This window comes from Hylobates moloch, unplaced genomic scaffold (assembly GCF_009828535.3).
Source record: "Hylobates moloch isolate HMO894 unplaced genomic scaffold, HMol_V3 SCAFFOLD_16, whole genome shotgun sequence".
NCBI lineage: Eukaryota > Metazoa > Chordata > Mammalia > Primates > Hylobatidae > Hylobates > Hylobates moloch.
In genome coordinates this window covers 71,146,368-71,172,154 of record NW_026652291.1, presented here as the reverse complement: position 1 = coordinate 71,172,154, position 25,787 = coordinate 71,146,368, and positions in this window count along the sequence as shown.

Sequence of the window (25,787 nt, the reverse complement as noted above, 5' to 3'; positions counted from 1 at the left end):
ACAGCAATCGAGTATGTCTGGAGAACTGGCTGTGAATGGGTGCAGAAGGAGACTGAGACTAGGAAGGAAGGCAGGGATGAAGATCACAGAAGGCCTTGCCTACCATGGAAAAGGAGTTTGTTAGACTTTATCTTCAAGACACTAGGAAGCCACTGAAAAATTTTGAGCAGGGTAGTGATGTGATCAGACTTTTGTGTTTGAAACATCCTATGTAGAGGAGGAAGGGTGGAAGATAGATTGGAGGGCAGCAAGACTGGAGGCAAGAAAGACCAGTGGGAGGATGCTTATTTAATATTTATTTTAAGAGAGACAGTGAAAACAAGAACAGGGCAGTGGGGTAGAGATAGAGAAGAAAAGTTTATAAGATACATAGGACTTGGTGATTGATTATTTATAGAGCAAGAAAGAGACATTTCTGGCTTGGTCAGCTTGACATTTCTCAAGATAGAGAAGACAGAGGAATAGGATTTTTGTGGCAGGGGTTGGGACCTCTGTGGTCTCAGTCTAGCAAGTCCCCCAACCTTCCTTGTTTCTCCATGACCTGAGTCCTTTGAGAGTCCAGATCAGTTGTCCCACAGGACAGCCTATGCCCCGGATCATAGTTAGATTTAAACCTGTTATTTTCAGTAGTTTACCAGTAAGTGGTGTTTGTACCTCCCACTGTGTCACATCAGAGAGATTCTAATGTTAGCAGCCCATCCCCTTTTATAGTGAGATTTTTGACTATCATATCAGAAATTGTCCAGATTATTGGATCTTACAAATCAGACATATATGAGTATATATATCTATATATGTATTATGTTGATGGTCCTGGTCTTTTGTAAAAAATGGTACATGTTCTGAGTATTTCATCTTTAAAGTATGGCTTCATGAGAGCCAACTTTGGAGCTATTTATTCAGATTGTTTTTTCTTGGTTTTATGTTCCCATGGAAACCTGTATAGCAAATAGGTTGTCCTGAGCGGAGGCCTGGCCTGGTTCAGTTAAATCCAAAGGCTTCAATCAATCCGGTTCACTGACATGACTAATTTTCTGTCTCCCTAACCATTATCCCCTACAATTCTCATAGATAAACCAGTGTTTAAGGGGCAGACAGAGAGGAGTTGCCTACTGAGAAGATGGAGAAGCAGCTGCCAGAGAGAGAAAAGGTGAATTGGGAGCAAGGGAATGTCTATATCAGTCAGGGCTCATTGGTGGCAAATAACAGAAGCCAGTGCAAACCGACTGAAGGAAAGAAAGGAATGTCTTATACAGATACAGGAGTAGTCAGATACGCAGATATGGGCATGTAACTGGCTAGAACATTTTGGGAAATCCAATAACTTCATTTTTCTTCTCTATTCCAAAATACTAGGGAAGTCACTGGTTGGTCTTGCTTGGTGAGGCCCAGCCCTGGGTGGTCAGCCCTGGCAGGAAGCGGGGGGCCCTGCAAGTACAAAAACAGGGTGGTTGGGGGCCAGACTGGGTGTTAAGGGCATTTCCTAGAAAAGAAGACATTGTTGGCCAGGCTCTAAGAGGGATTTATCACAGTGACGTCAGGACACTGTGGAAAAGAGTTCCAGGATACGGGATGGGTTGCTGGGATATACAGCAGGAGGTCAAATGAGAGGGGAAAAATACTTCTTGGGTTTGGCATTTGGACTGTCAGTGGTAACTTTAGCAGAATTGCTTTTAGTGGAGTGAGGGCAGGGGATTCAGGAGAGAGTGGGAAGAAAGGGGCACAAAGATCTGTGTCCTAGAAGTTTGCTTTGAAAGGAAAGAGAGATGTCCACTAGCAGCTAAGGTTTAAGGTGGAAGAGACTTTTGCTAAAGCAGGGATTCTTCACCTGGGCTCCAGGGCTCTGGAAATCTCTCAAGCCTTTAGAAATAGCATGTAAATGTACCTGCTTCTCAAAGAGATTTGTGATCCACAAATACTAAGAACCACCGTGCTAAAGGAATGGTGGCAATAGAAAGGGAGAAGTGATAGATAGCTTGAGGAGGGGGCCAGAGCAGGAGCCAGAACACAAGAAGGACGACCTTTGTTGGAAAGAGAATGGTTGGTTTATTTCTTCTTCTGAGGGGTGTGGGGGCGGCGGGGGAGGATATGAAATTCAGGGCAGGTGCAGATGTGCTTGTAGGTAGGGTGGTAGGGAACTGTGAGATTCATTCCTGATAGAATTCATTGCTTTCTCTTTTGTTTTTGGTCCAGCTTGGCCTGGCAGCAGGCTAGAATAGCTCTTTCTACAGATAGTTGGTCAAGAGATGGTCATAATCTGTTTTTTTACTTAGGCTTATCACTGGGTTTTCTGTCTCCACGATCACTCTTGACTGATGTGCCTTGTCACTTGTGCCTGACATCCATGGTGAGTTAGAACCTGAGCGATGCTGAGCTCTCCTTCTACCTTATCCTGCAAGACCTTCTACAGTTCCCTCACTACTCCTTGTCGGTGAAGCTGACGGTATTAACAACTAATTGCACCTTTTCCCTTTCCCTAAAGGGAAGCTGCATGCAGGGCTTTCCCCTAGTTTGGGGCTTCCTGTATTGGACTCTCCTGGGGGATTGTGAGTCAGTAGGCAGGACTCAAGAGAGTAGGTGCTTGTGTGGGTGGATGTTCATTGGAGTTAATTGATTCACAGTGAGTGACCTTTGTTTCTTAAATGATCTTTATCCAGAAGGTAGGAAAGTGTGGCCTCTGGATATAAAATCTGAACTTCTCTTCTCATGGAGTGATCTCAGCTCAGTCTTTCAGGTTTTTCATGCCTTAATTTCACCATCTGCAAAAGCAAATAATATTTTCCACTTCTGTTAATGGAGTACTATGTCTCTTGACATTTCTGAGAGGTATCATGAGAACAAACTGTTTAACTTATTATTGTTAAAGAAAAAGCTGGAAACCCTTATAAGCCACTCCTCTGATCTGAATGTTCGAGCTGCCATTGTGGAAGAACCGGTTTCTGAAAGAAAAGCTTAGTGACATTCTTTAGAAAATCTTACTCATGGGACAGTACTCATATGACAGAAAGAGTGCACTTATTTTTAATTTAAAGACTTTTTTTTTGGAGATAGGGTCTCACTGTGTCACCCAGGCTAGAGTTCAGTGACATGATCATGGCTTATTGCAGCCTCCACCTCCTGGGCTTAAGCCATCCTTCTGCCTCGGCCTCCGTACTCACTTGTCATCAAACAAGGCTAATTTTTTTTTCATTTTTAGTAGAGACAAGGACTCACTGTGTTGCCTAGGTTGGTCTCGAACTCTTGGGCTAAAGTGATCTTCCTGCCTTGGCCTCCCAAAGTGCTGGGCTTTCAGGCATGAGCCACCACACCTGCCCCATAATGGCATTTTTGACATAAAGACATGTATCTTTCTGCTTTTGATTTTCACAGATTCTTGAAGCTGGTGTCCTTTCTATACTACTAAGATTCCCTTTAAAAATAATTTAATAGTAACAAATCAGCAATCATTAAGCTACCTGGGACTTAGCCGTACTTTAAAAAAATGTTGCATTCAATTTATTCTTTTTTATTTTTTGAGATAGAATCTCGCCCTGTCACCCAGGCTGGAGTGCAGTGGCACCATCATGGCTGACTGCAGCCCCAACCTCCTTGGGCTCAAGCAATGCTCCCATGTCAGCCTCCCGTGTAGCTGAGACTACAGGCGCATGCCATCATGCCCAGCTAATTTTTGTATTTTTTGTAGAAATTGGGTATTGCCATGTTGCCCAGGCTGGTCTTGATCTTCTGGGCTCAAGTGATCCACCCACCTGGGCCACCCAAAGTGCTGGGATTACAGGCGTGAGCCACCACCATGCCTGGCCAATTTATTCTTTAAAATTTTTTTAATTTTAAAAAATTGTGATAAAATTACATAACATAAAACGTACCATTTTAACCATTTTAAAGTATACAGTTCAGTGCCATTAAGTATTTCACATTGTTGCACAACTATCACCACCATCCATGTCCATGATTGGCTGAACTTCTTTAGAAATAAAAGTAAATGACCTGTTTGTTGGCTTCAGTGACTTCATCTGCTGGGGATCTGTAAAAAGGTGGTAGGCTGAGTAACTCCTCTTTCCTTTTTTTTTTTTTTTTTTTTTTTTGAGATGGAGTCCCACTCTGCCACCCAGGCTGGAGTGCAGTGGCGCGATCTCAGCTCACTGCAACCTCTGCCTCCCAGGTTCAAGAGATTCTCTTGCCTTAGCCTCCCAAGTAGGTGGGATTACAGGTGTATGCCACCATGCCTGACTAATTTTTGTATTTTTAGAGGAGACGGGGTTTCACCATGTTGGCCAGGTTGGTCTCGAACTCCTGACCTCAGGTGATCTACCTGCCTTGGCCTCCCAAAGTGCTGGGATTACAAGTATGAGCCACTGTGCCTGGTCTCATTCCTTAGAAGCTTCTTACTTCTGAGGAATGGTTCCGAAATGAAATTCAAAGGTGTGAAGAACAAGATGTCCTCATTAATGACTGATGTTGTCGGGGTCCACAGTAGTTTAGGGTTCCTATTCCAGCTCAACTTGCAGGTTTGGACAGCTGTCCTTTGCGGACAAGATTAAGTGATTTTGATTTGGAGGGCAGAGGAGAGTTTTCAGCTTTCTGTAACTTCTGCAAGAGTTCCAGCTTCTGTAACTTCTAAGCTCTACAGAAGAGGGCTCAGAAGAGCTTAGTAACAATGGTGGCAGCAATATCTTAAGGCTCAAATTAGCTGGCCTCAGCACTGGGGAAGCAGGAGGAGGGAGCAAGAAGGTGGCTGTGAGGGAATGAAGTGGCACAGGATCTGTCCTCAGGGAAGAAGAAGGGTGCTGTCCCAGCCTGCTGACAGGAGGAAAGAGAGATCACACAGAGTTGAAATCAGTTCAACATCCTGTTGGTAACATCTCCTTTTTTCCCCATACAGTCTGAGAAATGCAGTTAGCTAGGGTTGGGATGGTTAAGTTTGAGTATTAGAACTCTGGTGCTCCTCAACTCTTTCCCTATGATTCAGTCTTTCTCTGGCATCATATTAAAGAAAAATATCTTCTCCACAATGATTTGCTCAATCCCTGCTCCCTAAAGACCTGCTTGTTCTAAGTGTGACCTCATCCATACTCACCTGATTTTATCAAAGTAAGTTGATGACAGGTGTTAGAAAGTTCACAATTTACAGCTGCAACAACAGAAAATACCGTACAAAAGGCCAACACAGAGAGGATCCAGGAATTCCCTTGGCTGGATTAAATGTCTTTTTTGCAAGACAGAGTTGTTTTTCCCTTTGATGTGGGTATGAAAGCTTGCCCTATGTGTTTGTGGAGGTAAGTTGCTGTGGTGGTGTTCAGTGGCTCTCCCAGGGATAAAAAAGGGTTTCCTTCTCATTAAATTAAAAAGGCCTCTGCAAATGAGGTCTGCAGATTCTGGACTTGACAAAACCCATCATTGCCCTGTTGCCCTTGACAAAACCCAGCATTGCCCTGTTGTCCAGAGAGTGCCAGCATAGCCTGCCCCCGGGACACCTCTCTCCTTAGCTAGCCGTTCACTGCTTCTGTGATATTGTGTCGGAGGGGGCCACCCTCTTCCCCATTTGTAAACTGCTCTCTGTAGCATGGGAAGCCTGGAGGTGGAATGGAGAATGTGACCTCCTTGTTCATCATTCACATTGATTCATGAGAAACATGGAAGGAAACATATTTGGAACCATACTAGTGAAATATTTAGAGAGAAAGAGCAAAAAATTGGTTGGTGGGTTGACTAACATGTCTGTTAGTCTGTGTCTGTCTCTTCCTTCTTTCTCTCTTTCCTCTCTCTGTGTCTCTTTCCGTGTGTGTGTGTGTGTGTGTGTGTGTGTGTGTGTGTGTGTGTATTTGTGTGTCTGACTCTTCAGTCTCTCTCCCTTGCTGTATTTGTCTTTCTCTCTCTGTCTTGTGTCTTTCTATGTGTATCTTGGTATGTTTGTCTCTTTGTACCTTGTTTCTCTGAGATCCTACTGTGTGCCATGTCCTACCTAGAGGCTAAGTGTCTAAAAGCAATTGACACATTGTCAATAATCATGGTAACAACAGTAACTAGCAATATTGCTGTTGCTTAGCATTTAAGAACTTTGTACACATTATTGCATTTAATCCTCACAACAGCTCCATGTGATGGTTACAACATTATCCATTTCACAGACAAGAAGACTGTAGTTCATACAAGTTTATAACTTGCCGTAATTCATGTAGCTTACAAGGACTTACCTCTGTATGACCCTGGAACCCATATTCTTTTTTTTTTTTTTGAGACAGAGTTTTGCTCTTGTTGCCCAGGTTGGAGTGCAATGGTGCGATCTCGGCTCACCACAACCTCCGCCTCCTGGGTTCAAGCAATTCTCCTGCCTCAGCCTCCCGAGTAGCTGGGATTACAGGCATGCACCACCACGCCTGGTTAATTTTGTATTTTTGGTAGAGATGGGGGTTTCTCCATGTTGGTCAGGCTGGTCTCGAACTCCCAACCTCAGATGATCTGCCTGCCTCGGCCTCCCACAGTGCTGGGATGACAGGTGTGAGCCACCACGCCCAGCCAGAACCCATATTCTTTGCTGTTGCCCTTTAGTGCCCTTTAGCTGATAACTTGAGCTCCTAGGGACTTGAGGCTTCCTATAGGAATGTTTTATGATATCTATTTGATTCTAGAATATTAATTTGTTCCAGGTCTAGGAAGCAATGGACAGCTGTGAAATTTATTTATTTATTTATTTTTTGAGACCAAGTCTTGCTCTGTCACCCAGGCCTGAGTGCAGTGGCGCGATGTTGGCTCGCTGTCTCGCAGGTTCAAGCAATTCTCTTGCCTCCCGAGTAGCTGGGACTACATGTGTGCAACACCACTCCTGGTTAATTTTTGTATTTTTAGTGGAGATGGGGTTTCACCACGTTGGCCAGGCTGGTCTCGAACTCCTGACCTCAGGTGATCCACCCACCTTGGTCTCCCAAAGTGCTGGGATTACAGGCATAAGCTACCATGCCTGGTTGTAGCTATGAAATTTAATTGAGAGAGAGAGAGAGAGAGAGAGCGTGTGTGTGTGTGTGTGTGTGTGTGTGTGTGTGAGAGAGAGAGAGAGACAGAGAGAGAGAGAGAGAGAAACAGACAGACTTAGAGGCAAAAATAAAAATTAGAAAGAGACAGACAGACAGACATGAGACAGAAAGGGAGATACAGTAAGAGAACCTGAGGGAAAGACAGAGACAGACAGACAGATGCACAGACTAACAGACATACCAGCCAATCCACCCATCAAGTTACTTGCTCTTTCTTAATTTTCTTTCACTAGTAAAGGTCTAGTATAATGTTTCCTTACATATTTCTTACGAATCAACGTGAATGTGAACAATGGTGTCCAGTATTATTCTGTGCTGTGGGGAATATAAAATATTAGCAAGAATTTGCCAACTCTAATGTACAGAGAAACCTAAATAAAGGCTTTTGTTTGTGCCTAACAGTAGACTATAACAGAACCATTATTTAAATATCTTACATACTTAACATAAGTAATCAAGCATAGGCTTTGGAGTTGGGCTTATGAAATTCATATTCCAGCTTCATTTATTAGTGTAATTTTAAGTAAGTTATTGGAGTCTGAATCTCAGTTTTCTGATTTGTAAAATGGCAATAATAATGGTACCTATTTTGTGGAGTCCTTGGGAGTTTTTAAAGAGATGTTGTCAGCTGGGCGCGGTGGCTCATGCCTGTAATCCCAGCACTTTGGGAGGCCAAGGCAGGTGGAATACCTGAGGTCAGGAGTTCGAGACCAGCCTGGCCAACATGGTGAAACCCCGTCTGGTAGAATATAAAAATTAGCCAGGCACGGTGGTGCATGCTTGTAATCCCAGCCACTCGAGAGGCTGAGGCAGGAGAATCACTTGAATCCGGGAGGTGGAGGTTGCCGTGAGTGTAGATTAAGCCTTTGCACTCCAGCCTGGGCAACAGAGCGAGACTCCATAACAAAAAACAAACAAACAACAACAACAACAACAACAACAACAACAGAGATGATGTCCAACAGTGTTTGACACAACTAATTTAGCCATTTTTATCACTAGTGCTGACAAGGATAATGTAATTTAAAAATTAACTGAATAAATGTATCTACTCTTAATAAGTAGTAGCTGCATTGTCCTACTTGTAGAATTCAGATGCCTAGTTTTAGGGAGCACTGTCCTCAGTGCAAGCACTGTGGTGACCTGGAATCTCCTGCCCTGACACCTACAGTTTGCTTAACAAGCAGCTATTACCCTGGTACCTACTATTTCTGAGCCTTAGAAAAGCCCTGTTTAGAATGCCACTTATGGAATGTGCTCCCTCTCCTGAATTCTTTGTGCAAGATCTTTTTTGAATGCTTAAAGAGAGAATAATAATAATAAGAAGAAGAAGAAGAAGAAGAAGAGGAAGAAAGAAAAAGGAAGAAGGAGGAGAAGGAGAGGAGGAGGAGAGCAAATCAGTAAATCACTTCAGTAAAATTTGCCCTGCAAAGAAGTCAGGCCATCTTGGTCTTATCTTGTTTTCCCCCTCACCAAATTGGTGCCACTTCCTGAACACACTGGGTGCTTTCACATACTGATGCATTTGCTGGCATGATTCTGCCTGGCCTGGATGCCCTTCCCTTCATTTCTCAACATTTCCCCTGTCAAAAGCCAAGGAACTCCATTGTGTAGCTTTCTCCGACACCCACAGATGGAATTAATACTTCCCTCTTCTGTAGACCCACGCCACTCTGGAAACACCACTATCATGCAGTTTATTATAGTCTGCCTAATTAGAAGCATGGTGTTTCTCCACTCTGGTTGACCATGAGCTCCTTGCAGACTGGCAGTATTTTATCTACTTTGTAGTCTTAACAGGTGGGGCAGAGCCTCTGATGATTCTGGGGGGAAAGAGTGAAATCACCTTTTGCCGTTTGTCATGTTCTAAAGCTTCCTTTCCTTTGCTAAATACTTACCAGGAGAGCCCTACCATCATGACTTAAGCATTTTTGTCCCACAGCAAGGGACTAGCCAGGGCAGGGAGGTAGATAGTTTTGTATTTCATATATGGCTTGTATTGTGTCATGAGAATATTTGCAGGCTTGTTACTTTGAAGCGCCTCTGTCAGAGAGTAGAGGAAGCCTGATTCTCAAGCCCAAATGAGATAGAAAAGTTGTCATGGATACCATAACTGCCAGTCTTCTTGGATATCACAGGCGAGGCAGGTCAGCTCAAGAGAGAAGTGCTTCCTGGTGGAGTTTGCCATGCCTGATTGTGGATAAATCCAGTATAACCCAGCGTTTTCTACACTTGTTTGAATGCACAAAATCTAGTGGGCAAAGATTGAGAAAGGCAGCCTTTAATTGCTGGGTGTGGTGTAAGGCTGATTGAGTGTGGTGGAGTTGTGAGTAGACTTGCCTGCAGAGAACTAAAACAGATGGAAATTCCATGGCCTTGTAAGTGAGTTTTTATCTCTATTTAAAATCTTTCTCGTTTCTTCAACTTACGGTTATGAAATATTTCAAACATACAGAAAAGTTGAAAGATTATTATGGTGTAATCCCATATGCCCTCCACATAAATTTCACAATTGTTGATATTTTGCAATACTTGCTTTATTTTTCTCTCTGTACTTTGGTTTTTTGTGTGTGCCATTTGAAAGCAAATTATGTACACATGATGACACATCGCTTTTCGATATTCAGCATTTCATCCCTTAAGAATACAGATATTTATCTACAGAAACAAAATGTCATTATCCCTGCTAAGAAAATTAACTATCCAAAATCAACTAAATATTTAAATTTCTGGTCGGGCACGGTGGCTTACGCCTGTAATCTCAGCGCTTTAGGAAGATTGCTTAAGCCTAGGTGTTCAAGACCAGCCTGGGCAATATAGTAAAACAACATCTCTAAAAAAAAAAAAATTAATAAAAAAAGCCAAGAGTGGTGGTGCATGTCTATAGGCCTAGCTACTCAGGAGGCTGACGTGGGAGGATCACTTGAGTCCAGGAGGTTGAGGCTGCAGTGAGCTATGATGACACCATCACGGCACCCCAGCTTAGATGACAGAACGAGACCCTGTCTCAGAAAAAGGAAAAAACAACTGCATTAATTCCTCCAAAATGTCTTTATAGCTGTTTCTCTCAAATTAATGCATACATTACATTTTAAAACTTCATTTTAACATAGAATGTTTTATCCCTTCTTTTTCCCTCCATGACATTGACCTTTTGAAGAATCCAGGCTCGCAGCCTTATAGATTGTCCCACATTCTAGATTGTGTTTTCTCTTGATGTTAACCTGTTCCTCTTTCCCAGTAAGTTTTAACCCTGGCTGTACGTTAGAATTCCCTGTTTTGATTAATTGGCCTTACAAAGAAGAAGTAATAAATTGGTCCACTCTGTTCTCACTGGGGGTTTTAAATACAAAACTAAAAACCTAGAAATTTCATGCAAATGTCTGAGTGCTGCTCTAATCCAGTTACATCAGAAGCCCTTGGGATGAAGCCCTTGGGATGAAGCCCAGGTGGCCCTACTTTCAAAAATCTCCAGGTGGCTCTAATATGAGGTCAGAAGTAAGAACCACTGCTCTATCTCCTGGATATTCTTTAAACTAGAAGTTAGATTCAAGTATACGTTTTTTGTTCAGAGTATCTTAACTGTACATTACAATCATGTGGGAAGCTTTAAAAAGTACTGATGCTTGGCAACTCCGGCCCCCGCCCCTGCCCAAGTAGATTCTGATGTAGCTGGCCTTGGGAGTTTGAAAATCTCCTCAGGTGATTCTAATGCAATTAAGAAGCCCTACTGACTTAGATTAGGTTGTTTAATTTGCATCATATCAGGAAGCATGTAATGCCACAGTGTTCCATTTTTTGTGATGTGAAATTCAATCACTGGATTAAGGTGGTCACCACCATACCTCTCCATTTCAAAGGTACAGTTGCTCTTCTTTGTTTATTTTATATATTTTTTGAGAGGAGTCTTGCTCTATCGCCCAGGCTGGAGTGCTGTGGTGCGATCTCAGCTCACTGCAACCTCTGCCTCCCCGGTTCAAGCAATTCTTCTGCCTCAGTCTCCCAAGTAGCTGGGACTACAGGCATGCACCACCATGGATGGCTAATTTTTGAATTTTTAGTAGAGACAGGGTTTCACCATGTTGGCCAGGCTGGTCTCGAACTCCTAACCTGTGATCCGCCCACCTTGGCCTCCCAAAGTGCTGGGATTACAGGCATGAGCCACTGTGCCTGGCCCAGTTGCTCTTCTTTGTAAAAGTAAGTGGTCCCCGGGATGGTACTTTGGTACTCTAGGGATAGCCTGTATGCTAACAAGTTTTCATCCAAAGGTTTTGGCTTCCACTGGTGATTGTTACACAAATCAATGATTATATCAGGGGTTACAAAATGGTGATCTTCGAATTTTGTCATTCCTTTTACATTTATGAGTGTCTTGTAAAGAAGAGCTGTCCTGTTTATCCTCCCCACTCCCTGCCCTGGGATTCATGTATTTTCATTAATAAACAGCTACCATCATTATCCTTTCTGATGTTAAATTGTATCAGACTTGGCCAGTGGGAAACCCCTTTAAGTTGGCTATTTATTTATTGAGATGGAGTCTCACTTTGTTGCCCAGGCTGGAGTGCTGTGGTGCGATCTTGGCTCATTGCAACCTCTGCCTCCCGGGTCCGAGCAATTCTCCTGCCTCAGCCTCCTGAGTAGCTGAGATTACAGGTGCCTGCCACTGTGCCTGGCTAATTTTTGTATTTTTAGTAAAGACGGTGTTTCACCATGTTGGCCAGGCTGGTCTCTACCTCCTGACCTCAGGTGATCTGCCCACCTTGGCCTCCCAAAGTGCTGGGATTACAGGCATGAGCCACTGTGCCCAGCCTACAAGTCAGCTTTTTAAAAAGTAAATTATTTTTACACTGAATTATAACACATAGATAAATGCACAAAAAATCAAGTCTATAGTTCAAAAAATGTTCACAAAGCAAACACATGAATAGCTAGCTCCTAGATCAAGAAACAAAACATTACCAGAGCCTGAAGCCCCAGTCATAGCCTCTTCCTATCACTTTTGTCCCCACACCAGTAACCACCAGCTTTACTTCTAAACCTATTGATCAGTTTGCCTGTTTTGGAATTTTGGGTCAATGGAATCATACCACATGTACGCTTTTCTGTCTGGCTCCTTTGCTCATCTGTATGCTCATGAGATTCACTCTTGTGTGTGCAGTTTCAGTTCTTTGTTTTTCATTGCTCCTGCCATTTATTTATTCATTCTAGTGTAAGTGGACATTAAGGATGATGCCAGGTTTTGACTATTATGTGCCCCTATGAACATTCTGGTACTTGGGGTCAACACATTTTTTTGGGTGAGGAGAATAGGGGTAGAAGTGGAATTCCTTGCTCATAGGGTATGTTTACTTTGGTAGATGTCGCCACACAGTTTTCCTCCTGTTTTATTTTGATATAACCCCCTTGGTCTTTACGTACTTCTTTTACTTTCTGGCAGAAGATGTCCTTGGCTCATCTTTTGTGTTCTCTGCCCCAGCCCTGGAACCAGCCATTTCTCTGAGTATTTCTTGTCCTTTTGAACGGGGAACTGTATTTAAAAGCCGAGGTGTGGGTACTATTTGTGCTCAGCAATACTGGGATCTCATTGCTCTTAGTTCCTTTTAGTGGACAAAGCTCGGAAATACACAATCATGTGTTTGAACTGAGAATTCCAATTTCAACTTTACAGAGTTTTTTTTTCCTTCTTAACTCTGTTTTATGTTATATATCATCTAATTTCTCTTATGTTGAAAATCTTGGTTCCTAATAACATCAATATATTTTATTTGCGTTCTTCTACGTTTGCATAAGACAGTTTTGAAGTCACAATACTAATACTACTGACAATATTACGTGAGTAAAGTAATACATGAATATATGTCAGCTTCAGATTTCTTTGCAGGTTTTTTTTTTTTTTTTTTGAGACGGAGTCTCGCTGTGTCGCCCAGGCTGGAGTGCAGTGGCGCGATCTCGGCTCACTGCAAGCTCCGCCTCCCGGGTTCACGCCATTCACCTGCCTCAGCCTCTCCAAGTAGCTGGGACTACAGGCGCCCGCCACCACGCCCGGCTAATTTTTTTGTATTTTTAGTAGAGACGGGGTTTCACCATGTTAGCCAGGATGGTCTCGATCTCCTGACCTCGTGATCCACCCGCCTCGGCCTCCCAAAGTGCTGGGATTACAAGCGTGAGCCACCGCGCCCGGCCTTCCTTTTCAGTTCTTTTTGTCTCTTATGAGCAACTTTGATACTAAGTTAAATGGCCTAAACTAATGAGGAGAATGAGGAATTTATCTAGCGGTTCAAGAAGTGAGGGTGTTCTGCTCAGAATGTAGACTGTGTGCCTTCTAGACAATGGCAGCTGTTGAGCTCCCACTGTGTGCTTTTTTTCCCTCTTTTTTTTTTTTTTTTTTTTTTTTGAGATAAAGTCTTGATCTGTCCCCCATGCGGGAGTGCAATGGCACAATCTCAGCTCACTGCAACCTCCACCTCCCAGGTTCAAGTGATTCTCCTGCCTCAGCCTCCTGAGTAGCTGGGATTACAGGCACCTGCCATCACGCCCAGCTGATTTTTTTTTTTATTTTTAGTAGAAATGGGGTTTCACCATGTTGGCCAGGCTGGTCTCGAACTCCTGACCTCAAGGGACCCACCCACCTCGGCCTCCCAAAGTGCTGGAATTACAGGAGTGAGCCACCGTGCCCGGCCTTTTTTTCCTTTCTTTAACTCCCTTTCTGAAGGTTTTCAGGGTTTCCAGTGAGATGAGGTGCACAGCAGGGGCAGTATGTCTTTCTCTCACTTAGAGGTTCTCTGGTCGACATCCTCCCTTCACTCTGATCATGATGGTTAATTTTATGTATCAAGTTGACTGAATTATTGTTTCAGCTATTTGCAAATCTAGATGTTGCTGTGCAGGTATTTTAAAAATAGGTGACTAACATTTAAATCAGCGGACTTTGGGGAAAGCAGATTGCCCTCCACAATATGGGTGGGTCTCACTGAGTCAGCTGAAGGCATTAAAAGACTGAGGTCCCTTGAAGAGGAAGGAATTCTGCCTCCAGATTGCCGTCAGACTTAAGACATCAACTTATTGCTAGACTCGCCAGCCTAACTCGTGGATTTCAGGCTTATCAGCTCTCATGATTGTGTGAGCCAATTTCTTAAATTAATCTGTCTCCCTACTTCCCCTACCCTATTGGTTCTGTTCCTATGGAGAACCCTGATGATGACACTGGTTATCTCAAACCTCAAAACAAATGTTTGGGGATCTCTGCTATGTGCCCCAGTAGTGGCATCACAGTGAGAAGCAGACTGTAGTCATCCAGGAAGGAAAGGAACAGAGTGGGGTGATAAAGGGCCCCGCTAAGGGAGTGGATGCAGGAAATGATGTGTAAGAACCTATCTCCCCTCCCTCTCTGAACTTGGCTAACATGGTTACCAGCAAAGGGCAGGTATGATCCTTGTTTGATTTGGAACCAGGGTGTCCTCCTGGGCTAGGAGCAGCCTAGCGTGCCCTGCTTTGATGAGAGGAAAAGGCTCTCTATGACTCTCACACACCTCCTGGGGCCCTTGACTTACGGTTCCTGTCAACTGCTCTCATGTGGGACAGGCTGTGTACACCATGCCTGGTGTGGCTCACTTTTGGAAAGCGCTTCCCCTCGGCAGTGGGAGAAGGCAGAGCAGAATCTAATTGCTTTCATTGCTTAACGAGTGAAGACCAAGCTGTTTGTTATAAGAGGGTGTATAGAATTTTCTCCAGTTCTTCCTTCCTAATTTCTGTTTCACCATACTCCTCCCCAGGAGCAGACTTTGGTAAAATCGTGGAAAACATAGACATAATGAACATAATAATGTATTGAACTTATGCTATGAGCCAGTGAGTATAAGTAACGGAAAACTTTATTTCTGAGGACACTCGATTCTGGGATCAAAAGGCTCCTCCAGTGATTCCCAGGAAGGTTCTGCCACTGCCATTCCAGGGAGGAGTTGGGACCTTGGGAAGCAGACAGAAGAGAGGGGAAAGGAGCAGGGTGGAGGAAGAGAAGAGAGATCAGAATGCAAAGCGACCCCAGGTATCAAGGGACTGGATGGGAAAAAGCTGCAATGTTTTACACAACCTTCTAGATGCATCTGTAAACATCTTTTAGCAAGATTCCCCTCAGTAATTGACTGACCCCACATACCCTCTTACAGACATAACCGAGGGGTGACATAGATCACCAGTCTAGAGGAAAGCTGCCACAGTCTTGCAGGGGGTTGAGATCAGGCTTGTTGGCTCTGTTTAGTTTGGGTTTGGCAGAGTTGCACAGAGGAGGAGCGTGGCATCTACTCATGAAGTTGATGGTCAGGTTCCCAGACCATTACACATTAGAAACTCAGTGAAATTAAATTGGCATCTCTCGGGTGAGGCCCAAGCAAGGGTATTGTTTAGGTCCCCAGATGATTGTAATGTGTACTCTGAATCTGTGCCATCACCAACTCATAGAGGACATGCTCTACAGCTACAGCCCAGAGGCCATGATAGACAAATGTGTTGTAATCACGAATGTCATTTTGTCCTTGCAGAATTAATGGGATGTGGTGGTTTATGTTATTAGGCACTAGTAATAAAGAAACTTGTGGTAATCATAGTGATTGGTTAGATAAGGCATTGTGAAATAAGGGAATGAGGATGTGATGGATGGTGAGAGAATTAGGGTAAAAATTCATGAATCTGAGAGCACAACAAAGATCTCAGAGGGAAGTGAGAAGGGAAGTTAAGGATTTAGCTAAAAAGTTAAAACAGTCTGGGCGTGGTGGCTCACGCCCGTAATCCCAGCACTTTGGGAGGCCAAGGTGGGCAGATCATCTAAGTCAGGAGTTTGAGACCAGCCTGACCAACATGGAGAAACCCTGTCTCTACTAAAAACACAAAATTAGCTGGGCATGGTGGCACATGCCTGTAATCTCAGCTACTCGGGAGGCTGAGGCAGGAGAATAGCTTGAACCTGGGAGGCGGAGGTTGCAGTGAGCCAAGATTGCGCCGTTGCACTCCAGCCTGGGCAACAAGAGTGAAACTCCATCTCAGAAAAAAAAAAAAAAGTTAAAACAACACAAACAACTGGAACTATGTAGGGCAGTTAAGTGTGCCAGGACTTTGGCAAGAAGACAGGAACTCTCTCCTGTCCCCAAATAATGATGTTTGGGAACTTGGAGTGGTGGTGGTTGACACCCCGCTCACTGTGATGGAAAGGCTGAGAAGGGCAGTTTGGGCAGAACAGTGAGCAGGGAGCAATGCACAGATGGGCACAATAGGGTTCAAGAAGACAGGAAATGTGCAGCAACGGAAGGCTTATGGAGGACTGGCCTCCTTGACTAAGACAAAATGCTATATTCTGCAAGTTTTTGCAGTTTATTCATTTACTGATCCAGCTACTATTTATCGGAAGGCGACTCTACACTGAGTACTAGGCAGTGAGCTCCTTCCGGACCAGCCCCTGGTCTTGCTCATCCTATGGACACAGCACATTTGAGAAGGGCTGTGACTGTGCTGCTCCCATCACACTAGCTGCTGCTGCGATGCTTCACTGCCTCTCTGAGTTCAAGGGTGGGTATTTTGTAGTCTCTTCTCTCCTCCGCATGGCTCTTGCACAGCTGGTGCGAGTAGTTGTAGTGATGTCCTCTTAGCTGAGGTCATAGCAGTGATGAATGAAACAAGAAGGCCAGTTTGTTAATTTCCTATGAAGCAACAAGAACTATAAATGCCAAAAGGACTGGATGCCTGAATCCTCCTGCTGATCCTTCCTTCTCTGTATGTATGCCATGCTTGAAAAGCTGAACTATAATTGGGAAGTTGTTTGGTGAGCCAGAGGCTAGAACAGGAATAGCTGGTTATATGAGTCCAATCTTTAATGGCATCGGATAAAGATGTATCTATCTTCAGGACGGTGACAAAACTGCACTGGGCCACGGTACTTTTCCCCGAGGCCTATCCTGGGGTGGTCACTGCCTGCATTGACTCTGACTTTCTTTTTAGGCTTTTCAGGCTATGTAATCTGTTTCCAATTGGCCTGTTCTTTCCTCATGCAAATTAATGTATTTAACCAGATTATAGCTTTGTTTTGAAGCCCTGGGCCATTCTGACATTTTTGTAGGACAACATATCCCTGTTCTGATTCATTATGTTTTGATTTATCTTTTAATTCTCGGAAGACAGCTTGGTCTTATTTCCAGATTTCTGGATGATGCTTCCTTGCAGCACTCAAATCACTGACAATGCTTTAAATATGAAAACTTTAATATCAATATGCATATCCAATGATGTAATATATCATTTTATTGAAAGTGTACGTGTTCAGAAAGATTGTATATTTATGATTTATACCCTGCTTGCTGCCTAAACAGATTTGAGGCAACTTATAGCCCAGAGAAATATTATAAATATGAGCAACTTGCACGGCATGAGCTCTGGCCACTCAGAAGAGATGTGCATCAGAAATAATTACTGTCCATACCAGTGCCTACTAGCTGAATATCAGCCCTCCTTTGAGATGTTAGAGTATCTATAAAGCAGCACCACTGTGGCTAACCCGGAGAGAAACACTGAGGACAACACAAGTTTTGGGGAGCTCTTATGGGTATGAGGGCACCTCCTTTCTTTTTTTACCTTTTCCTTCCTGGTATCATGACAGCCCCAGCTGATGATGAACGTATTCCTTTGGTTTACAAAATACTCAGCTTTCATCAAATGAAAGAAGCCATTGATTGTAGATACAACATTATTTTTTATTTTTTTTTTACTTTTATACAGATGGGAGTCTCTATGTTGGCCAGGTTGGTCTTGAACTCCTGGCTTCAAGCAATCCTCCTGCCTAGGACTTTGAAGGTACACCATTATTTTATGTTCCACTAAGAAAGAAAAAGTTATTTCCAATTAAATTATAACATACTAGCAATTATAAGATAATCCCAACTTCTAATATATTAAAATGAAATATAGATACATCTATAAATATCTTAGATTGCATAAAATAAGGTATACCATCTCTCAGAACAATGGTGTCTATCCCTGCTTTTAAGTTACTTTCCTTGTCCAAAAAACAAACAAACAAAACAAAACAAAACAAAACAAAAAACCCTTACCATTGATAAGCAAAAAGAAGTGTTCTTGCACAAGGACAGAGAACAATGCCTAAGAATGCCTGATGTTTCTGGAAAATTACCATATACCAATCTATTTCTCTTGGGGAAATTTCCAGTATACACAGATTTACCTCCTTGTATTTTTTTGTCCCAGAGCTTCATTTCTGGCATAGGAAAGTAAATCATTCTTGTTGGGAAGAATCAGAAAGCGGGAACTACGAGCTGGGAATAGCAAAGGAAGGTAAAGCACACGGCAGAGTAGAATATAATCGTTACTAGCAATGGAACACGGGGAACCGTGTCCGTTTGACTTTTCCTTGTGATATCTCATTATTCTGTACAACTGCTCTGTGAGAACTGTGCTGCTATTGCCCTCCTCTGAGAGACTGGGAAGTTGAGAGGTTAAGTAACTTGCCTGAGGTCATAAAAGTGGTAAGTGGCTCAGCCGGGATTCAAACACAATTGACTTCTTGCTTTAGCCAAGCCTAACTCACGTTTTAATCCATTCAAATGAGTTTAAAATTTTCTTTTAATTGTGCTAAAGTAAGCATTACATAAAATGTACCATCCTAATCATTTTTAAGTGTGCAGTTCAGTAGTGCCAAGCCCGTTCACAGTGCTGTACAGCCAGTCTCCAGAACTCTTTTCATCTTTCAAAAGTGAAACTCTGTCCCCATTAAACAACAACTCCCCTTGCTCCCAGCCCCAGCCCCTGGCAGCCACTGTTCCACTTTCTGTCTTTATAATTTGACTACTCCAGGTTGCTCATATAAGTGGAATCGTGTAGTCTTTTGTGGCTGACTCATTATATTTAGCATAATGTCCTCAAGGTTCATTCATATTGTAGCATGTGTCAGAAGAGTTTTTAATTTCATTGACTATTTTTCCTTGTCAGTCTATTTGATTATTTTCCAGATGTTTCTATTCTTTTTTCCTCATGGTGTTTTCTTTTTTATCCTTGGTGTTTATTCTTAATTTCTTATTTTTTTGAGACAGAGTCTCTCTCTGTCGCCCAGGCTGGAGTGCAGTGGCGCAATCTCGGCTCACTGCAAGCCCCGCCTCCCGGGTTCACGCCATTCTCCCGCCTCAGCCTCCCGAGTAGCTGGGACTACAGGCGCCCGCCACTGCGCCCGGCTAATTTTTTGTATTTGTAGTAGAGACGTGGTTTCACCATGGTCTTGATCTCCTGACCTCATGATCCGCCCGCCTCGGCCTCCCAAAGTGCTGGGATTACAGGCGTGAGCCACCGCGCCCGGCCTGTTTATTCTTAATTTGTTTAATATTTAAGAATATTCATCATACAGCATGGTGACTGTAGTTAATGTATGTATTGAATTCTTAAATTGCTAAGAGAGTAGATTTCAAGTGTTCTTGCAAAAAATGATTGTGAGATAATACATATGTTAATTAGCTCAATTTAGCCATTCCACAATGTATATATATTTCAAAACACCATGTTGTACACAATAAATATATAAAATTTTGTTTGTCAATTAAAAAATTAAAAAGGGCTGGATATTGTGGCTCATGCCTGTAATCCTAACACTTTGGGAGGCTGAGATGGGAGGACAGTTAGAGACCAGCCTGGGCAACATAGCAAGACGTCTGTGTTTGTCCCTTTTGTGTTTCTGTAAAGGAATACCTGAGGCTGGGTAATTTATGAAGAAAAGGCCAGGTGCGGTAGCTCACGCCTGTAATCCCAGCACTTTGGGAGGCCGAGGTGGGCGAATCACTTGAGGTCAGGAGTTTGAGACCAGCCTGGCCAACATGGTGAAACCCCATCTTTACTAAAAGTACAAAATTCAACTGGGCGTGTGGAGTGTGCCTGTAATCCCAGCTACTCAGGAGGCTGAGGCAGTAGAATTGTTTGAACCCGGGAGGCAGAGGTTGCACCACTGCACTTCAGCCTGGGTGACAGAGTGAAACTCCATCTTCAGAAAGGAAGGGGAGCTGACAAGTCACATGGTGAGAGAGAGAGCAGGGAGACTCCAGACCCTTGAACAAGGAGATCTCAAGTGAACTCATTACTACAGGGAGGGCGCCAAGCCATTCATGAGATATCCACCCTCATGACTAAATACCTCCTGCTAGGCCCCACTTCCACCATTGGGGATTGCATTTCAACATGAGATTTGGAGGGGACAAACACCCAAACTATATCAATCCTGTCTCTGACAAAACATTTCTTAAAAAGTAGCCGTGTGTGGTGGCACGTGCCTATAGTCTCAGCTACTTGGGAGGCTGAGGTGACAGGATTGCTTGAGCCCACAAGTTTGAGGTTGCAGTAAGCTAGGATCACACCATTGAAACAGCCTTTCCAAAATATAACTGAGGAAGTTATGACAGTGAAAGAAATCAGACCCAACCGACTCTATCTTGCTTCTAACCCTTAAGCTGTCCTTGTTCATTCCTGGTCACAGGCCAAACTAACTTTGGGAAGGAATTCAGTTCACGGTTTGACTCTGAAACAGAATTGGTAACAGCCCTTTCCTGAAAAGACCCCCTTTTTGCCTGGGGTCCAGTCTGCCTCTGCAGGACTAACAAATTAGCTACAAGATTAGAAATTATAATTTAGGGGTCATGCAGCCTCTGGCTCCAAGAGTCTGAACCTCTCCAAATTGCTCTTGGGGATAACATCACTATTGTAAAACCCAAGATCAGTGCTTGAGATATTTTGCAGACCCTGCACTCGATGGATCAGCAGACACCACCCAGATCAATAATCTGGCTCAATCAGTTCTTCCATCGCACCCAGGAACAGAAGACATTAAGAAAACCTCACTTAGACCCCCTATGGTTTCATCTCCAACCTGACCAATCAGCACTCCCCACTTCCCAAGCCCCTACCCGCCAAATTATCTTTAAAAACTCTGATCCCCGGCTGGGCGTGGTGGCTCACACCTGTAATCCCAGCACTTTGGGAGGTCGAGGCGGGCAGATCACGAGGTTAGGAGAACGAGACCATCCTGGTTAACATGGTGAAACCCCGTCTCTATTAAAAACACAAAAAAATTAGCCGGGTGTGGTGGTGGGCGCCTGTAATCCCACCTACTCGGGAGGCTGAGGCAGGAGAATGGCGTGAACCCGGGAGGCAGAGCTTGCAGTGAGCCGAGATCATGGCACTGTACTCCATCCAGCCTGGGTGACAGAGTGAGACTCCATCTCAAAAAAAAAAACAAAAAAACCAAAAAAAACAAAACCCTGATCCCCGAATGCTCTGGGAGACTGATTTGAGTGATAATAAAATTCCAGTTTCCCACACAGCTGGTTCTGTGTGAATTACTCTTTTTCCACTGCAGTTCCTCTGTCTTGATAAATTGGTTCTGTCTAGGCAGCAGTCAAGGTGAACCCATCGGGCAGTTATATCACTGTACTCCATCCTGGGTGACAGAGACAGAGCCTTTCTATACATAAATAAATAAATATGTAAAATAAATACATATAATTATATATCTAAAACATTGAAGAATCTACTTATCATAGTGTTTCAGATTCTATTACCTAGTTTGTTGTCTAGGCTGACTCTTGTTCATGGTGTATTAGTTCTATGTATATTTTATTATTGCTTTATTATTAAGTTCTTCTTTGTAGGGATTTTTTGTGTCTGTGAATTTCAAGCACTCTGGATTGAGAAAGATTCCGTCAATTGTGGATTTCTGTTTGTTATTTTTAGGTACTCTGAGGAAATCACCAGCCCAGGAACAATATTTATGTTTATTTCTTGGCTTGAGGATTCCTGTGTCCCGTGTGTATATACATTTAGGTATTTAGACTTCAAATCTACACATGGCTTAGCTTCAACTCCTCCTCATTGTGGCCCAAGACTTTGGTCTCCTAGTTTGATGTTTATTTCTTCTCTTTATCTTTCTTCCCTGCCCCTACATAATATAGGCCCTCAACTTTCACACTTTGGTTCTTGCGAACTCAGTTGAGTATCTATGTTAGTCTGTTTTGTGTTGCTATAAAGGATTACCCGAGGCTGGGCAATTTATAAGGAAAAAGGTTTATTTTGCTTACAGTTCTGAGGCTGGAAGTTTCAAGATTGGGCATCTGCGTCCGGTGAGGGCCTCAGGCTGCTTGCACTTATGCAAGAAGGCAGAAGGGGAGCTGGCATGTGTAGAGATCACATGGCAGGGGAGGAAGCTAGAGAGAGATAGGGGAGGTGCCAGGCTCTTTCTAAACCAGCTCTGTGGGAACTAATAGAGTGTGAACTCACTCATCCCTGAGGGAAGGCACTAATATATTCATGAAGGTTCTGCCCCCATGACTCAAATACCTCCCATTGGGCCCCACCTTCCAATACCACCACATTGGGGATTCAATTTCAACACAAGATTTGGTAGGAACACACATCTAAGCCATAGGCATATCTAATAAAACAAATTTGTTGTTGTTGTTATATTTTATCTAACATTTCCAGATTTTTTTTTGTCCTGTTACCAAATCTAGAAGTTTCATCTTGTACAAACTTTGAGGAAGAAAAAAGTTTGAAATATTTTTTAGCAAAACTTAGATGTCAAATGGAAAAATAATTGCACAATAACTATCATTATTAATTTAAGATAGTGAACTGCATTTAGTAATTCTCATTATCCAGTGTCTTCTTTATTGTTTTATTTTAGTGAAGAGAAATAATATGAAAAACAGCTTTTATCACTTCTTCCATGACTCTATCCCCTATGTTTTCCCCATGAGATCTCAACTCTGCTAGTTCTTCTGCCTTGAGGGTAGCTTCCAGACTTGTTTGGTTTCTTCCTGTAGCCAGGCTGTGGCCGAGAAACAGCTATGGCTTTTGCGCTGCATATCTCTCCAAGATGGATGAATCACACAAGCAGATGGTATCACTCTGGAAAAGCCTCCAGTGTGAACAGGCCCATTGTTCATTTGGGTCCTGCTTACAGCAACAGGCAGATATGACAACCAAGCAACCTGGGAGGTAAAATGAGAGGTCTTTAGCCCTCAATTCCATAAAATTGATCTCTCCTTACTCAACTCAGTGCAGACAAGAAGCATGACAGAAAAGAGATGTTGATTCTGAGCTAAAAATCTAATTTTGGCCTTTCTGTTTTTTCTATGATCTGAAATGGCTTCTTATACCTAAACCCTGAACCTAATTTTTAATTTTTTTATTTTTTAGGATTATTTTCCCTGTTCTTTTTTGACCATTATTCACCTCTGTCACTAGTAGTTTCCTTTGCTGAGCCTCCTTTTCCTCTTTTCTGTACAAAAGCCAAGGCTATTATATGAAATCTTCAAAGACCCAGTATGGGGATTTAATAAAGCAATTTTTTAAATGCAGCAACAGTAATTTGGGTCAGGCTTGTTGCTTTCTGATAGTCTGAATTAATGTTGAGATGGAGCTAGGTGAACCTGGAGAGAGGGATAATTGATATGTCCTTTAGATGAGTGTTTTCCAACCACTTTTACCCAGCGTTTGTAACACTTTTGCTGTAGCACACATAGAGCACAGACAGGGCTGTGCTTCACTCTGTTGAGCATTGCTGCCTTTCACATTTAGATATTGTTCAATCAAGTTTAGCCTAAAGCTGCCTCCTTCCATATTTTAAGTTTGGCCTGAAGGTTTCTCCATATGCAGTGAACTCTAACCTAAATAGGTGTGTAAACAGACTATAACCTACTCTTGAGCCAGTCACCAAGTTTTGGCCAATCAAAACGGTCCAACTGTTCAAATGGTGTTCAGATAAGGCAGACCCTGAGCTGTGACCAATCTGGCTATTTCTGTACCTCACTTCCACTTTCTGTACATCACTTTCCTTTTTCTGTCCATAAATCTTCTTCCGCCATGTGGCTGTGCTGGAGTCTCTGAATCTACTCTGGCTCAGGAGGCTGCTTGATTTGTGAATCTTTCTTTACTCAGTTAAACTCTGTTAAATTTCATTTGGCTAAGAATTTTCTTTTAACAGATGACATCAGAAGTGGGATCTGAAGTAGTGCTTCCAGTGACCCCCAGGAATGCTGAATGACTAATCGAGGTACCCACCGGGCCCATTGTGTCCATTGCTCTCTTGCAGCAACTGGGGATCATAGTAAGTTCTCTCTTACATTCCAAAGCTCCATGGATTTGTGTTTTGAGCTCTCTGAGTTCTCTGAGCAATTTTCTGATCCAAACTGGGTTTGGAAGTCATGACAGAAACTGGACTGGATCCAGGATTAGATCGGATCTAATAATTAACTGGCTTGGATCTAGTTAGAGGCTTTTTTTTTTTTTGAGATGGAGTTTTGCTCTGTTGCCCAAGCTGGAGTGCAATGGTGTGATCTTGGCTCACTGCAGACTCCGCCTCCTGGGTTCAAGCGATTCTCTTGCCTCAGCCTCCTGAGTAGCTCGGATTACAGGCATGCGCCACCATGTCCTGCTAATTTTGTATTTTTACTAGAGATGGGGTTTTACCATGTTGGTCAGGCTGGTCTCAAACTCCTGACCTCAGATGATCCGCCCGCCTCAGCCTCCCAAAGTGCTGGGATTACAGGCGTGAGCCACCACACCTGGTGAGGCTTCTTATATCTGAGTCAGAAAGAAACCTGTAGTAAATGGCAATACTGCAGCGGGTATAAACTTTTGGAAATTTGCAGGGATTTTGCGTTCTACTCCTTTTGTCTCTTTTTCTTGGGGGCTTAGGTAGGAAAAAAAATTATTGGCTAAGTTGATCAAGGGGATCTGAGAGCCAAAGCCAATATTTGAGGTAAAATGGGATCCTTAATTTCTGAAGAACCGAATACCTTCCAGCTTATACATACATAAGAATTAGGCCCTGGAAGCAGTGAAGGCTTACAGAAATGGTGAAATCTTACTGTGGATAATTTAAAGGTACAGTGGAACATTCCAAATAAACAAGATTGCACTTGAAGAAGTGTACTTGAAAGTGAGGGCTCCCAAATTAGTCTCATCTATTGCCTATTGATGTGCAGAAACTTGTACAAATATTTCAGTATTTTTATTTAATCTAATTTGCCCTTAAGCTTTTTCTTTGCCTTTGCCTTAGTAAATCCCTGAGCAAAGGCAAAGAAAAAGCTTAAGTGACTAATTGATAAGAAAAATTAAATCTGCTAACTTTTTGGTTTAGTTACTATCCTGCCCTGAAGGTGAAAAAGCTATTGGAGATAAAGTGTTTATAAAAGGTAGGCCCTCAGGTAAAATAGGCTTGCCTCTCTTTCAGATCTGTTCATGCTGAGTCCAGGCATAGAGAGCACTTTCTTTGTCCTGTTCCTTAATAGACTCTACTCTGAACTCAGCAATTTGAGCTAAGAAACAACAGCTAAGTTAAAAAGAACCCCTGTCAAACAAAAATACACCTTTCTGGGCTGGGTGCATTGGCTCATGCCTGTAATTCCAATGCTTTGGGAGGCCGAGGCAGGTGGATCACCTGAGGTTAGGAGTTTGAGACTAGCCTGGCCAACACGGTAAAACCCTGTCTCTACTAAAAATACAAAAATTAGCCGGGTGTGGTGGCTCGCACATGTAGTCCCAGCTACTTGGGAGCCCTGAACCTCCTTTGGTTGATGGTCCTCGATTTATTCTGAGCTGGTGGGTTTTTTTTTTTTCCTCCTCCTAGGAAGTGGTTGTTTAAGATCCCAATTCTAGTTTGGAAGAGTATGCTAAAGGGTCTTCTTCACTGCCTTTTTCTAAAGACAAGAACAATCCCCT